This window comes from Pinus tabuliformis, chromosome 1_1 (genome assembly GCF_031772625.1).
Source record: "Pinus tabuliformis cultivar Carrire ecotype Pingquan chromosome 1_1, CPIR1, whole genome shotgun sequence".
NCBI classification, from domain to species: domain Eukaryota; kingdom Viridiplantae; phylum Streptophyta; class Pinopsida; order Pinales; family Pinaceae; genus Pinus; species Pinus tabuliformis.
This window is the reverse complement of record NC_142297.1, coordinates 560,203,056-560,221,250: the sequence shown is the minus strand read 5'-3', so window position 1 is coordinate 560,221,250 and position 18,195 is coordinate 560,203,056.

Below are 18,195 nucleotides of genomic sequence, written 5' to 3'. Positions count from 1 at the left end.
GGGAATTGCTTTGGTAATCCCCCCCCTTCCTACGTGTAAATGATATGATTGGGAATGCAATCATTTGATGGACCTATCAACCTTTTTCCGCTTATCTATTATTTAATGCTCATTCATAAACGTGCGTACCTTCGTCCTTTACCTTTTTGATCGCTGCGTCAAAAAGTCTTTTCTTGTCTACTATCAAATTATAATCATTACCGCGGATCTGAAAGCACGGGAATATGGATGATTTGTAATGATAATGACGGGAAGTGATAGTGAGGTGTTGTAATCATCACGAGAGGTGGTATATTTTGTGCGGAAAGGATATTTCGTGATCGGGAAGCAATATCGTGGCACCGGGACTGGTGTTGCAGCAACAGAAAATTACCGTTGGGGCAACAAGGATTAGGGGAAAACGTTTGTGAAAACGGGGAATGTGCTGGAGTAATGGAACTAGTGTTACAGCAACAGGAATAGTGTTGTGGCAACAGGAAATGGTGTTGCAGCAACGGGGGTAGTGTTGCAGCAACAAGAAATGGTGTTGCAGCAACAGGAAGTGGTGTTGCAGCAACAGGGATATGGTGTTGCAGCAACGGGAGTAGTGTTGCAGCAACAAGAAATGGTGTTGCAGCAACGGGAAATGGTGTTGCAGCAACGAGAAATGGTGTTGCAGCAACGAGAAATGGTGTTGCAGCAACAGGAATTCGGAGTCCACCCAGTAATTCCTTTTGATACCTTTGTTCTCAGCTACTTCCCCATGCTAACATCTGCAAAATACCAAAATATAATATCGCAATCCTTGGCAGGATTTATTAGTTTCTAAAAAAAAATGTCTAATCCTAAAAATTACATAAATAATAGAAATTCAAGTGCTTTGAGGGACAGCAAGTTCCCCTGGAAAAGAATACTGTTTTATTGCCATGCAAGTGGCTTTAAAGTCCTCTTTGGAAACCGGCCGCTGATATAACCGAAGTCGGTAGCCATTCACTAACAGTGGTGTTTTGCTTCCATCAATTGTTAATAGTCTAACCGTTCCATTTGGGAAAATAGTATCCACTTCATACGGCCCTAGCCATCTTGTTCTCAGCTTCCCTTGAAAGTTCTCGAAACGTGAATCATAAAGTAGAGCCCAGTTACCTTTCTGGAACTGCTTTTGCTTAATGGTTATGTCATGCCATCTGCTCCTTTGTTGTTGTATCATAGTTGTTTGATGGACGACATCCAGTATTTTCTCGACCAATTCCTGCAACTGCTGCAACCTGGATATCTGTGCATCAGTTAAATCAAGGTTAGCAGCTAAGGCAGTTCTTAAGGTTTTAATTTCAAACTCTACAGGAAAAATAGCATTCTTTCCAAAAACCAATTCATAGGGTGAAAATCCTGTTGTGTTTCTCCAAGTGGTTCTGTAGGCCCAAAGAGCCTCGGGCAAGCGTTGGAACCAGTCCCTTCTATTCTCCTTTATTGTTTTTGTTAAGATAGCTTCTATGACCTTATTTATGCTTTCCACCTGCCCATTTGCTTCGGGGTGGTAAGGTGTGGTCATCTTATGCTTGATATGATATTTTTGGAGCGTATCTTTGAAACCATGAGAATTGAAAGGAGGTCCTCCATCAGTGACTAATTCTCTGGGTAGTCCAAATCTAACAAAGATTTCCTCAAATAAAAATGTTAGTACTGCTTCTTCATTAGCTTTAATGAGTGCTTTGGCCTCTACCCATTTAGTCATGTAATCTGTGCATACTAAAATATAAACTCTTTCATTAGATGGAGGATTAATGGGACCTACGAAATCTAATGCCCATTTCTCAAAGGGTTTGAGAGTTACCTGGGGGTTGAGTGGCATTTCATCCCTATGGTTGGGATGGCCCATTCTTTGACAGTTGTCACAAGCTTTCACATATTTTCTAGCATCTTTAAAAAGTGATGGCCAGTAATAACCCATTCTAAGTACCTTGTGAGCTGTTCTTTTATCTGCAAAATGTACTCCACAAGGACCATCGTGACAAGCTTTCAATATGTCATAAATCTCATCTTCCCCAACGCATCTCCTGATTTCTTGATCTATTCCTGTGTGGAACAAACACCCGCTTATCTAGCTGTACCTAGCACTTTGCTGGATGATCTTCCTTCTTTCCCTGTGTGATAGGTGTGATGGTAATTTTCCTGCAACTAGATAATTGGCAATGTCTGCATACCAAGGTGAGTGAGCAGATACTGCAAATAGATACTCATCAGGAAAAGAATCATCTACTGGAACATTTTCATCAGTTTTTAAATGAGAAAGAAAATCAGCGACTACATTTTCTTTTCCCGGCCTATCTACAATTGTGATATCAAACTCATGTAATAGTAATAACCACCTGGTGACTCGAGCATTTGTAATTGATTTATTCATTAAATACTTGATGGCCGAGTGGTCAGTATGCACAAAGGTAGTATAGTCAGTAATATAATGCCGAAATTTATTAATAGCATAAATAACTGCTAAAAATTCTTTCTCAGTTACTGTATAATTTAGCTCAGTTGGTGTCAAGTTTTTGCTGATGAAATAGATAGCATAGGGGAGATTGTTTTCTTCCTGACCCAGGACAGCTCCAATTGCTGTATCTGAGGCATCAGAGGAAATATGAAAGGGTAATGCCCAATCAGGTCCTCTCAAAATAGGAGCTGCGGACAACTGATGCTTAAGTTTATTGAATGCATTCTCACAGTCATCAGTCCACTTGAATTCAACATTTTTCATTAATAACACAAACAAAGGAGAAGCTATTTTAGAAAAATCCTTAATAAATCTTCTGTAATATCCGGCATGTCCTAAAAAACTTCTCACCTCAGTTTGTGTTTTGGGGATAGGAAGGTTCTGAATTACCTGAATCTTAGCTGGGTCGACTTGAATTCCTAAAAATGAAATGAAATGACCTAATACAATGCCCTGATTCATCATCATATGGCACTTTTCAGTGCTTAAAGCGAGGTGTGCTTCTATGCACCGCTTAAGTACTTTTTCAAGGTTTTGCAGAGCATCTTCAAAGGTCACTCCATAAGGAGTAAAGTCGTCCATGAATATTTCTAATGAATCATTTAACATATCAGAAAAGATTCCTATCACCGCTCTCTGAAATGTCGCTGGAGCGTTACACAACCCAAATGGAAGTACTGTATAGGCAAAGGTTCCCCATGGGCTGGTAAATGTGGTTTTGTCCTGATCCTGGGGCGCAATCCTGATTTGGTTGTATCCACTAAACCCATCCAAGAATGAGAAGAAATTCTTACCTGCTAAATTATCCAATACTTGATCAATAAAAGGTAAAGGGAAATGATCTTTCTGGGTTGCTTTATTTAATGATCTATAGTCTACACATACTCGCCATTTCCCATTCTTCTTTGGTACAATTACGAGTGGAGAAACCCACTCACTGTCAGATATTGGATATATGAATCCTGCATTTAAAAGTTTTTGGAGTTCCTCCTTCACAATTTCTCTGAGGTTAGGGTTCATTCTTCGTTGGGGTTGACAGACTGGCCGGGATCCCTCCTTAATATATATACGGTGAGTACATAATTCAGGGGAGATCCCTTTCATGTCTGTGTAGTCCCATGCAAATGCCTCTTTGTTTTCTTGGAGTAACTTTATTAATTTCTGTTTTTCATCATCAGTCAAATCAAGATTTATATTCAGCGTTTTAGCAGGTTCAATTTCAACTGTTGTGCTCTTGGAAGGGTTGCCTAATGCTGTCTGGCATAAGTTTTCATCTTTCATATTCTACTGGGATTCAGGTTCTAGGATTGCATCGAAGTGGTTAAATGTTTCTGGATTAACCAAAGAGGGCTCAGAAATAAAACTGCTAATTAGTTCATCTTCGGTGGAGTCTTTAAGAGTCAAATCTTGCCCAATAGTTAATATCGGTTGGGTTTCCTCATCCTCATAGTCTACCCATATGGAATTATCACTGTTAATCATGGGAGTGGCATGAGGATAGAGGGTCAGCTGTTTAGTTTCTTGTCCATTGGAGATGGTCATTGATCCAGATCTACAGCTGATGAAAGCATCAATTGTAGCCAACCAAGGTCTCCCTAGAATCAACGGATGACCCCCCAACTTTGTTTTAGTTTGTAATACCACAAAGTCGACCGGGTAATTCCATGATTCTACAGAGATTATAAGGTCTTCAATGACCCCTTCAGGTTTGATCGTAGAACGGTCAGCTAATTCTAAGATAGTTTGAGTTTCCCTGATAAAGTTTTTTAGCTGGAGCAATTGAGCTATTTCGAGTGTCATGATATTTATTGCAGCTCCTAAGTCTACTAAGACTTTAGAGATAAAGGTTTTTCCGACCTGGACTGTTACTGTAGGGTGACCAGGGTCACCATACTTCACAGGATAATCTTTTTCAGTCATTAAGGCAGTTAATTCCCCCATCACATGAACTGTGAGGGGGTCTTTAGCCTTCCTTCCAGGATTTTTTACACAAATGTCTCTAATAGTTCTAGCATATATAGGAACATCCCTTAGTTCTTGCAATAACGGGATTTTGACATACAAGTTCTGTAGCTCTCCTAAAAGATTGAAGGTAGGTTGCTCAGGTGTTTTAGTGAGAGTCAGCCTTTCAGGGAATGGTGGATCTACAGTTTGGTCATTATTGTTAGGTGTTGATTCTGCTGTTTCAGCACTATGGTTAGCTGGTTTCTCTTTTCTAGTCTCTTCTTTGTCAGAGTCCGTAATATCATCTATTATAGGTTCGACTATTCTCCCTGAACGAAGGTGAATATCATTACATTGTAGGGGAGAAATAGGTTGATTTTGAATGTCAATAACTTGCAGGGCCTTATTATTATTTCGATTAGGGTTAGGTTGCACAGGCAGCTGTGGTCTCATTGCCTGATTATTCGGAGGATTATTAGATGGTAAGGAAAGAGATTGTTGTTGTTGAGAAAAAGGTATCTGTTGGGCTGCCCAGTTTGGGTTCCATTGATTAAAGTATGGTTGCTGGGGAGCCCAAGGATTCCACATAGTAGGGTCAGGAAAAGGAATATTTGGTTGCTGCATAAGTGGAAAGTTCATTGTGTTGAAGGGTGGGTATTGCATTTGATTCATGGGTGGGTAAAAAGGAGAATTATTATTCCAACGATTGAATGTTGTATTAGAGCTCGTACCTTGTCTTTGCGGCCATTGCCTCCTCTGTGTCATTAGGTACACTGCTTCAGCTTCTTCTTCAGTTGTCTGTAGTGCTGCTTTGATTCCAGGCAGAGAGGGGCATTGCTGTGTTTCATGATCCTTCTCGCAGATTGTGCATATAGGTATCCTATCTAGTGGGCATTCTCTAAGTGGATGTTTTTCTCTGCATTTTGAACAGAAAAATGCCAGAGCAACTTCTGCTTCTGCCTGTTTCTTCTTGACATGCAGAGCATCAATTTGCGAAGAAAAAGAACTTAGCATTTCAGTTTTAAATTCTTCTAATAAGTTACCTATCTCAGCTCTTGTTGCTCCTCCACTGGCTGACTTCTGAACCCTTGAATACACGTTATCTCTGCTTTTTGATCTGCCTGCTGCTCCCCTTGAACACCGCATACAGAGCTTAATAATTTCATCAAAGGGTTATTTGGAAATGTCCCCTTTCCCAAGCATGTTCAACATGTCCAGGCAATCATCTCTTACCCCTTTCAGCAGTATGGTCTTCAAAATGTCTTTGCTCATATTAGGATGATCAGACCGCTGCAAATTATACTGTAATCTTTCCACGAAATCTTCCAAATTCTCGTCCTCTTTCTAGACCATTTTAAACAATTCTTCCTTTCTTTCTCTTGTCCGACAGTAGTCTTGATACTTGGCCAGAAATCCCTCTTTCATCTGGTCCCAGGTGGTGATTGCCTGAGCTCCTAAGCTCATAAACCACCTCAATGCGTTCCCTTTTAGTGTTGCTGGAAACAATTTCAGCTTCTGATTAGGACTTATGTAATCATAGCTTCTACACAGTATGTCGAATTCAAAGAGGAATTTGTCCGGGTCTTCGGAGGATAACCCATGAAAATTGGGTAATGCCGAGAGTGGAATATTTTTCATGGGAGTCGTCCCTCTTGGGAGCTCTCCAATAGGGAATTCCAGGGTAGAGAGCGAGTTTTCCCCTCTCCCTTCTGTTATGTTATCCTCCATCGGTCTTTTCCCTGAATCACTCGCTTTATCTTCTGTGTCTTCTGTTTCTTCAGGTTCCTCTACCGGTTCCTCAGTGTACTCTGGTGCTTCCAGCTTCCTTTCAAGTCCTATTACTTCCTCCGTCTGTTGGTTGTTTGTGAGGAGTATTGGATCTGAGGTCTCCGGGAACTCGTCCTCTGTGATGCTTCAGCCTTAGAGATGATTTCGTCGATGTAAGTCTTCCTTCCTCCTTTGACACCTGTAAAATTAGGTTTCTTGCGTCCTCTCATACACCTGTTATTTTCACAAAGAAACCATTAATGCTTTTAGAATTCTTTAGTTGCCTTCCCCGGCAACGGCGCCAAAATGTTGGCTAGTTGAATTGTTTATGAATTAAACATTCAAGTACCACATTAATTGTCAACCAGGGAAAGTCTTTTTATTCCAAAGGCTACTGCGTACTGTATGTACTCAAAATCTAAAAGCATTGAAAAGCTGTAGTATACGTGATTCTTACGCTATGTCATTACAGTACTTGTTAAAGTAAAAGCAATTAATTAAAACTACAAATCTGGAAAGCGAAATGATGGACGCTCTGTTGGCAGAGGATCAGGACCCTATCCTCCAAGTGGGGACGTTCAACACCTGCCTCTGTAATCAGATTACTAATGCACACTGCACTCTCATTCACCGGTGAGAAACAAACTCAAGTGATTAATGAAACAGAGTACTAGCAAAACAAAGAATACCAGAGTTAATGCTATCAAATCCAAGCAGAGTACGAGAAAGAAACTATTGCAAACTTACACACTTGACAAGAAAGTAAATGGGTGAATCTTGTGAGGAAGGTGGGCCCAGTCCCTCTCACAAGATTTCCCAGGAAAACGAAGACTGGATTAAGTGCTCAAAACAATTTTATATTCATCTGCCAAAAAGATTTAAATACAATAAAATTCAGACTTGCTGATGTTCTTCAAGATTTCTTCTTACAGACTGACCATAGACACTGACTAATCCCCTTTTCATGTAGATGTCTCCTCTTTATAGAGGAGACATCTATTACAATAAAATGTTACAACCCATTCAGTTAACCCATCTTATCAAAAATAAGCAATTCAGAACGTTGTTACAACAGTATGATAATACATTCTTTCTTGAGCTATGGCTGTTACATGGCAGGTAACTGACTTCGACCGTCTTCTCGGGATCTTCATATTCCTTTGCCATTTCCCCATGCTGTTCCTGATTTAGGCCATGCTGACTGTGTTCTTTTTGCTTTGGACCTCCACTTGATTATGCCACGTCAGGGTTCTTTAAATAGTTGCCATCTGTTATTCGCGGCTGTTACAAAATAGCTCGCTTTAGGTAATTGTTGTTGCTGACTGTAGCAACTACGGAGTTGCTGCTTCTAGTGTTGCAGCAACTGCGTAGTTGCTGTTTCTGGTGTTACAGCAACTGCGTAGTTGTTGTTTTTGGTGTTACAGCAACTATACATTGTAATTCCTGCAAACTTAAGGCAATTACTTGACAATTTAGTCAGCGTTTCCAAGGATAAGTATAAAGATATTCACGAATATGAAATAAACAATTAAACATAGATATGCGGGAGGTTACTTCATACCTTGGGGTCAATATGTCATTATAAAATAAAAGCTTTCAACTTATGACTGCAAAAGGATAATAATACGGCAAAAGATAAGGTCAAAAATAGGTCAATTGTGAGTCCCAACATACAACTTGGTCTAGTATAGAGTTAGGTAAAGTGTGTTTCTTTACTATGTACATTTTGTAACTTACAATCCGACGGTCACGATATGCAGTGATCCGACGGTTCATTCTCTCTTAGGTATTACCGACACTTGATCCGTGGCTTAACACCTAATTGGTCCATGACCTCTATTTAAAGAGCATGGAGGGTCATTTATAGGGTAATCTGTCTATGAGAGAAGCATATGTAAATTTTCATTCTTTTATTAATAAATTGCCTGAAGTGGCCGCGTTGGCTCAGGTCGTGGATTGTTTCCCTTTTTGAGGGTTTTAACCTCGTCAAAATAATGGTGTATTGATCTGTGATCTATTTGTGAGTGGTGTCCTTTGGTGTTCTATCTGAGGAACTTACCCTGTAAATTCCTACAAATCTTCTTGGGAACAAAATGCAATCTAACTATTACTTTTATTAAAATATGGGAAATGTCACTTGATTTGTGGGTGGACTTGACAGCTATGAAGTAAATACCTTACTTAACTTTTATACCACCACCATTAGGGTATAATTATGCTTACATTCCCTTGGTAGTCTGGTGATGAAGTCCATAGAAATGCCTTCCCATTTTCATTTAGGAATGAGAAATATAGTTGGATGATTACATTCCACTTTTACTTACCGACACTCCAAGAACCTAGCAATATATTCGGCTACATCCTTTTTCATGTCTGGATTGTACATATTTTTCAAAGCTATTATTATTTTCTGATAACTTAGATGACTATAATATGGTATTTTATGAAACTTATCCATGATTTTCTTCTTCAAGTCAATTATTGAATGTATATATCACCTTCCTTTGAACATCAACAGTCCATCCTCCATTAAGGAGTATTTCTTGCTCAATTCCCCTTCTGGATCTTACTACAAGTGCTCTTTCACTTACTGGTAATGCTCATCCTAATTTATTTATTCTTCAATATTTTCCTTAATTTCAATTTTTTAAGTATTGATAGCTACCATATGAGCTACTTGCAGCCTCTTTCTAGGTTCATCAACCATTGTCTTCTGCATATTCACTAATCAGTGCTAGGCATCATTCATACCTTGCATTCAACTTGGGATTATCAAATAGCTACCTCAATCGACCATGACCTAGCCTCTAAGGACTTAATGCATCCACATTTTCAATGCATGTTCTACCACTACCAACTCCAAGTCATGAGTGATATAATTTCACTAGTGTTCATCAAAATTCCTTGAATCATAATAGACCACTGGTCCTTCTTGCATTATGAACCCACCAAGCCCTCAGTTCCAAGAATATATGTAAACTGCCAAATCTTTTACTGAATCTAGTATCCTCAATATCAGTGCACATGTTCGTAAATATTTCAGCTGCTTAAATCAGCCTTCATATTCTGATGTCCATTAGAATTGAATTCCTTCTCTTTTTAATTCATTGATTGGATGCCCAATCTTTGATAAATTGTGGATGAACCTTTAGTAATATCCAAACAATCCCATGAAGGATCTAACTTCTATCACATTGTAAGGACTAGGCCACTCCTCGATGGGCTTGATCTTCTCTAGACCTGTTGCTACTCCTTCTTTGGAGACAATGTGTCTGAAATATCAAACTTAGTACTTGAAGAATTCACACTTGTTGAGTTTGGCTAAAAGCTTGTTCTCTCTCAACAATTGCAGTGCTCCTACTAAATGTGTTTCATGCTCCTCCTTGGTTTTTGAGTAAACCAAATTATCATCAACAAAAACCAGAACAATCTTGCTTGAATATGGACTGAGAACATTATTCATTAAATAGATAAATGTTTTAGGGAATTTTTTAGTCTAAATGATACAACCACAAATTCATAGTTCCCATACCTAGTTCTAAGTTTCGTTTTCTGAATATATTAATTTTGCATTCATACTTGATCACCAATATCTCAAATCCATCTTCAAGAAAACTATAACTCCTCTTAACTGGTCATATAAATCAATCCTTATGTAAGGATATATGTTCTTCATTGTGGCCTTATTGAGCTTCCTATACTTAATACATAGTCTCAATGTTCCATCCTTATTTTTCACAAATAACATAGGAGCTTCCTAAGGTGATACACTGGGTCAAATGTATCCCTTGTACAACATTTCTATTTAATTGTAATTTCAACTCTACTAGTTCTGGTGTACTCATACAATATGGATATTTTGACATTAGCACTAATCCTAGTAGTAATTCGATAGAAAATTTAATTTCTCTCCTTGGTGGTAGTCCTAGTTTCGCTTTGGGGAATAGATCACTAAATTTTTTTATTATTGGATTTTCTTTAATTTCACTTATCTCCACCTCTAATTCACTGGTTACTTGGACAATGTATATTTCACACCCCTTCCTATTACATCTCTTCAATTGTAGCACAATGATTTTTTGAACTGTCATGGATTTTCTATTTTCCTACAACATCATCCTTTCCCCTTCCTCATTGAGACAATTTATCGACTGGTTGTGGCATTATACCTTAGTTTTTTGGGCCAATATCCAATCCATCTTGACCAACAAATCATACAAGCCCAATGATAACAGGTATAAGTCCACAGTCATGGGCATGTTTTTTGTAATGACTAGGCATGGCATCACTACATGTTTAAGTTGCTTCTTAGTCCCCATGGCCAACTGAACCAACCATGACTTGTCATGGGATGGATTCTCCAATGAAAAATTTTCTACAAATTATGGACATATGTAAATGAAATTGGAACTAGGGTCAATCAAAATTGCAACAAAATGGTTATTGGTTGTACCTTCAATTTTGATCATTGAGGCTTGGTGATTGACCTACCTATTATCCAAGGTTTCATAGATGTGTGGTATAATCTGATTCACATCATTCACTATCTCTTCTTCCCACACATTATACAGTCTTGGATGGTTCCTCTATACCTAAGGAAAATCCATCTATAAGAGGTAATCCCACATTTCCAACACTTTATGGGTATTCTCCTAAACCCCCTCATTTCCTCTTTTGTAGACTTAGAGTGCTGGTCTTGATTAGCAGTAGTGGATTTTTTCTAAGACTCACCACTTGTAGGAGTGGTGAACCTCACATCCTTACCTAGTGATGCTTAGTAGTTTTCTTCCCTTTTCCTTTAAATTTGGGCTTACCTTTTTCCTTCCAATCATCCTTCAACACATACTTGTGCTTGGATTACTAAGAGAAATAATTTATTTTCCTAATGGTGTCATATAAAGTTTGTGGCTATTCAAACTCTATTCTATCCTTGAGTTCTTGTCAAAACCCATTGAGATACTTTTGAATATTTTCCTTATTGTCCTTGAGGTAAGGAACATAAATTAACAACTCTAGGAATATAGTTGTATATTAATTAGCTATCAGTTGGAATAACTTGTTCCCGTAATATTCTTTTGTGTTGTTTTCCTAGAACCTTTCAGACAAGTAATTTTCCCAAAAAGATCTCTCAAATTTCCTCTAGGAAAACTCCTCCTCTTTAAAATTCTTTACATTCTTCAAGTCTTCCCACCAGATATCAACCTTTCTTGTCACTCTCAAGGTGGCTACTCTCACCTTCAAATTTGTATAGTTATCACACAACCTAAAATATTCTTCATTCTTAGTAGCCATTCGTTTGCTTCTTCAACCTTCCTCATGTCTCCATTGAATGTAGGAGGTATTTCCTTCTTAAACTCTTCTAACACAGAATAAATTCCTTTCCTTTTCTATTGGTAGTGTCTCTTAGTTGTAGCTCCATACAATCACTCACAATTGTATGCCCTCCTCTTAGGAGTACTCAGTGGAGTTTCATCTCTCACTATATCTTGCCTTGCTTCGCTATGTGTTTTCCTAGATTTGTTTCTTTCTACATGATCAATATTTACTTCATACTTTCAATGTCTTGATTGGATTTTCCTGTATTTATCTCTTCTTAGGTGGTTGATACCTAGATCATATTTCATGTACCTTTCCAAACCTATCATGCTTCATAGTATAATTGTGTTTACTTCTAATTATTTTTCTTAAGCCATGGAAATCCTTTCATTGTCTAGCTTATAACTTCTCAACTCAACTCTGATACTTCTAAGATTGTTCATCCAGTCAGTGGACTCTTCCTCTACCCTCTTTACAATTGACTCCTCTTACTCACAATGTTGGAATTTATCAGCATTGTGTTGTTCCATTCTACCATTCATCTTGTTTTTCTCTTAATTGTTTCCTGGTCTCTTCTTATGTATTTCCATACACACCTAACTATTATCTAACAATATATAATAATTATATTTTCTTGTTTCCCTAGAAAATATGTAATAACCATATATGTGAGGTTATTTGAAACACCAAATTTCAAGTTGGTATGCAATTCATAATCAAAGTATTATAAGTAGCACACACTATAGCAAACAAAGAATCACTAGAACAACACACTCTCTAACAAAGCTCTGTATTTATTCCTCGAGGCCCATTCAGTCCATGTGTTAAACTTGGGCACTATTATACCACTCTCTAACACTCCTCTCATCCCCTTGGAGTAAATGAGGATGAATGGGAGGTGTTAATTTTAACTAACCTAACCTCCATGACCTTAATATGAAGTTGAGGTTAGACAATTAATTGTCACCAAAAGTGTATAGAACTCACTTTGGATGACACGATCACATTTAGATGGTTGAGAGATTTTTGGTGATATATTTTTTTCCTTAATCATACATTTATATTGAAATTTATGTCCATTTGAAGTTTAGGCTCCATAACCCTTTCCTCATTAGTAAGTTTCTGATACATGGTACCTACCTGGCACTACCACCCCACACGAGGTCCAGTGTGGTGCTTTCCATGTCATAGCACCACAACACCACTATGTCATTGTGCCACACCCTTAAGGGTTCTCTACTACAAATTTCCATAGTTTGATGTACTTATTTCTATCAAGTAATGGGCATAATTTTTATCTCACGGATTTTGTCAACCCATCCCCCACCTATGAAATGCACTGAAAGACATCATCATGGTCCTCAGTTTGTGATGACATGTCACTCATCCATGTAAACTTTTTCTTAAGCAACATGTGGCATTTCTCAAGCTAGGTGGAACCACAAGAGCACTACCACACATCTTCTAGGTGCCACATCAACCTAACCTCAATATCACCTACTCCTATTGTGTCTTGTTGATGCTATGCCAATGTTAGGGTGATTTTATCTTGCCATGTCTCATGATGAAAGTGTGTCTTTTCCACAACCTTTCCATTCCACAAGTACATTCCATTTGTGTCCCACATCACATTTTCTATTTTTAACGACCCTACATCCAAACATACAAACTAGTTACATCAATTCATACTACTAATAATCAACACAAAAATATTCAATTGATTAGCATATAATTTATGAAAACATGATCAAAGAAAAATTACGTGTAAAGAAACGATATATATTACTAGTGATTCAAAATTCATGGTGTTATTTGAATCCCACTTACTATAAAAAAAAAATTTGGATGAATCTCCATCCAATCAGAAGATGAGTTGAATATAATCGTTCTACTATTGTGCACCCTTGAGCCCTCAATTTCTTTTTCCAGGGAAAAAAGCGGTAAACTTTTATTTAAAAAATGAAAAGTTACACAAAGCATATACATTAAAGCATTTCCACAAGTTTCCCATTGGTCTCGTGTGCTTTCGCACATAATGCAACGTAGCGAGGCTACTGATGAGCCCCAAAAATGGATTATTATTTGGGCTCATTCAACCTCCTAATTTGACTTAATCCACCATTCTCATTAGTTTATCTCATGTTTTTGATTATATTTATGCTAATAGAGTGAATTTGGTTAGTCATTATGCCAACAAGTCTAATGGGTGCTTTGTGTAGCCTTTTTGGTCAATTTGGAGACAAAATTGAAGGTCTTAATGAGCACTTGGCAGCCAAATTCGTGGGAAGACAAGGGAGAGGATTTGTAGGAAGGTGTCCCCTTCATTTATGGGCCCTTACCTCAAATTCTCCACCATCAGCTCGGAGTTCAAGGGCCACCGAATCAATTAGCACAAGGGCAGCCAAGCAAGTCAAGTAGGACTGCTGTTAACTACAAGTCTTGGGCATCCGAGTCCCTAAATTTTAGGAGGACTGTTGGGTCCTCAAATTGTATAAATAAGAAGGCTTAGGGCCTCATTTTGGTTAGCCAGTGGATGTTAGCTAGTTAGCCAGTAGATAGTAGCTAGTGGTTAGTCATTTTGCAGCCATTAGTTAGCTAGTTTGTAGTTCGATTTTTATGCAATAGATTAGCTTTGCTTTCAGCTCATTTTCAAATCCTTCTTGTGGACAGTTTTGATGTAACTCTTCATTTCTTGATCAATAAAGATGAATCCAGATTTGCACCAGCTCTGAATCTCTCTTGGGAGGTTGTAGCTCTTGGGGTTGGGCCCATCTCAAGCGCCCAGTACCTCCTTCATTTATCTTTATGTGTTTGCTGCGTTCTTAAAATAAAATCTGCTATTCAGATTTAGATCTTGCTTCGTTATTTAGATTTATTTTGATGGTTAAAGTAGTTGTTTATGTTTAGAATATATTGGTAGGATAGTAACAGAAAAAATCTCCAAAAAAGGGTCAGAAAACGCTTTTGGTTTCACCTCTTCCTTATTGGATCAGGGGCTGGAGTTGAAGTAACCATGTTGTCCCAAACAAAAACACTTTCTTTGCTTCACCATGCAATCATTAGTGTTTGAATCTCGTTCGTAGAACTTGATATCAGTTTGGATGCATGCTTAGGTTTATGATCACTTAGTTTCATAGTTGTTTCACATGGTTTCACTGCAAATAAACTTTTGCTCATTTCCTTTTGTTGTTAGGTCAGATTAGAGTGAAGTAACTAGGTCATAGGTTTTATAACTAGATCTTTGTTTTCTTGCATGTCTTTGTTTGTTCAGTTTGAAAAACCACTTGTAGAGTACCTGTTATCCTTCCTTACCTGCCCCTACTCCATCCAACCTACCTGCTTCACCCTTCACTTATAACCCTTACCTTACATTTGCCTCATCCGCTTACTTTGCCATGATTCTCATCTTCTTGTGCAACATCGTTTCATCCATCCTTGAACAAATCCAATCGCTCCTTAGCCTCATCCACCAAGTCCTAGACCTCTTCAAACCCCTATTTCACCTTCATACTCATTCCTCCATCTTTTTCCCTCCATCCATGCCCCAAAATCCCATTTCGAAACATCATGTAGAAGAATTACAGAACATCCTGTAGAAACCCCTGCAGACTTCCTGTAGAAGTCCATAACCTCAGTTGCCTAGCATCCAGACTTTGTGAAACTCTCGGAAAGAATGTTAGGGATCCCTTAGACCCTCTCTGTACCATCCCAACCTTTTCCAAGCATTCCTCCTCCTTGATCCATCCCTGCACAGTGAAAAGCCAGTTAAAAGCACATGCATGATAATTCTAATAACTTAATTAAAAATACAAAAAGATGTTTTCTTCAGATAGTGATAACTTAGACACATGCATTTTACCTTCCTAGAAGTAATGGCATCTCTTTTCGTAGTTTGCATTCTCTCCTTTGCATCACTAGGACAAGCTGGTAGAATTAGGGTTTGCTAGGGTTTGCGTTTCTTTTTGGCTTCCAGTTTCTTTTTGCAATTAGATTATCTTCCTTCGAGTTAGCTTTCATCCATCAATTAAAAAGCTTCTTCTAAGAGCTCATAGAAGTTGGCTTAAGCTCATAGTGGACTTGTGCCAGCTGACCAAGTGACAGCTGCGGCAAGAGCTAGTACTTGTGCATACAGCACCATCGCTTCCAAGTTTGTTACAAACTACCGGGTTGATAAAATTAAAGAAGGGAGTTCCAGGAGTTGTAGCATTATTGCTACAATACTGGAGCCCACCAGCTTTTTGGTGCCGTTTCCGGGGAAGCGTCAGAGTATTGGTGATTGTCACTTTTCTTCTATTTTCCACTACAATCTTCTGCCAAGTAGTTTATTTCATTTCCATTCTGCAAAAGTAGCATAGACATTTCCCGCTTTCATAGATTAGCATTTCAATTCCGCAATTTCATTTCTGCAAGCGTAGATTAGCATTTCAATTCCACAAGCATAGACTAGCATTTCATTCCTGCAATTTCATTTAAGCAAAATAGATTAGTCCTTTCCTGCTTTCATTTCAATTCCGCATTTTCATTTTAGCAAGATAGTTAGTTGTAGTTCAATCTATTTCAGTTTTGCAGGTAGAAGTAGAAAAAAGCAAAAATCAACCAAAAATATTTCATTTCATGCCTTGTAGGAGTAGAGATAAGTTAGAAAAATGATTGCACAACACCCCCACTGCTTCACACAGCCAACCTTCTCTCTCTTCTTCGATGGCTGTGATTAAAGAACCCTTAGGTGGACAGCAAGACATATTTGAAGAATCTCAAGGGGAGAAGAAGAAGAAACCATTCCTTTGGAACAAATGGCTACAAGCAGAAATGTTGGGAGCAACATCTTGTCCAAAGATGAATTTGAAAATCAGATCAAAGATTTCAAGAGTGATATGAGGCAGTTTCTTGCCATGCAACTCCATACCTTGCGGATCCAACAGAAGCAAGAGGAAGCCAAGAGCGCTTTGGTCATCTTTTGTCCTAGGTGCACTAGAAAGCATCCTAGGAACGAATGTCCAATGCACTCCCTAGAAGTGTGTTTCATCTGTGAAGAATACCATCCTACAAATCAGTGCCCTTCCTTGCCTGGACTTAAAGTTGCATATCAAAGAGTTAAAGGAGCCACTGAATCACTCTATTATATGAACCAAAGGAGGCCACATGAACCTAGATCTTATCAGCAGGAAGTGCAAGGGACATCCGAGACCTATTATGACCCCTATCAAGCCACTTTCATGCCTTCTTAGGGTCCCCCTGCTCATCCTTCCTGGTCTACACCTCCTCCTTGGTCATATTCTCCTTGTTCCTTCATAGATCCATATTATGCCCAACCAGTTGCTCATTCATTTCACTCTTATGCTCAGCCATAGCCTCAGTGGAATGCACCTTATCAGGAGTGGAGGCCCGAGTACAACTTTCATCCCGCTCATTTTCCTCCACCACCTGCTCATCCACAACCATCGTCTCCTGCTCCACCAAGGCAACTGCAAATGCCTACCCAACCACAACCCCATCTGCATCCATCTCAAATACACACCTCCACTCAACTACCCATACCACCATTTCCAAAACCATACCATGGAGCAGCTCAACCCAATTGCAAAGCTGAGGCACAACATGTCCAAACAACTTCTCTTGAGCTCAATGATCTTCACCATAGCTTAGGAAGAGTATTGCAAAAAAGAGATTATATTGACAATATTGAAGGACCAAAGGAAAAAGAAGATTCCAAAGAGGAGATCAAAGAACCATGGGCTGCACTTGATGAAGAGAAGAGATCAGAATCAGAGATCAAGAGAGTTCCTTCATGGTTACCATCAGATCTTCCATGTATTCAAGAGAAAGATCAGCAAAAAGAGGAAGATGAGAAGGTCATGATAGAAGGTGACATGAAGAATGATCCAGATCAGCAAAAGGACCATGGATATCAAAGCTATATTGAGAGATGGTTTCTGAAGGTCACTAAGTTGCAGCGGTACTCTCTTCCTCAACTATGTTTGATCCCTTCAAAGTCAGATCATTTGGTCTCTAAAGTCTGGATAGTTGTCCAAGCATGCATTTTGAGCCTTCACATCATTTTTTCTCTAATCTCGATGTGCACATGGCTCCATTGGAAGTATTCTTATACTTGAAAATGATTTTGTTTTTCAAGTAGGGTAGGGTAGAAAAAAAAAGGAAAAAAAATGAAAATAAGAAGAAAATAAAAATCTAAGGTGAAAACCTCTTCGGAGGCGCCTCAGATTGGCTCATTGATTGAAAACCTCCATGAGGCGGTCAATGGGTTGGAAAAAAAAGAGAAAAGAGAATAAGATCTCTGGGTGAAAACCTCCCTTGGAGGCACCCAGGGCAGGCAATTAGGGTGAAAACCTCCATGAGGCGCCCTAGTTGTTTTTCAAAAAAAAAAAAAGAGAAAAAGAAAAAGAAAAATAAAACTAATTCCATTGGCTAATTGCAGGTTGCAAGAAGGACGTTTCATGACAGGAGGAGCACTCAAATCAAGGTTAAAGGAATTTTTCTTGTGCCTTCTACAGGAAGCTCTGTATTTCTACAGGAAACATCCTGTAGAACCTTTGGACGAACCAAATTCAAGTCTAAAATGGAATCTGATGGTGGGAATCTGTTGATTAGGCCTACAGGCACTTGTGTGTCCATCCCTTGCCTTTCTCCATCATTTTTTCCACCTCATTGTGCTTCTCATTGTGCTTCTATAGGAACTTCCTGTA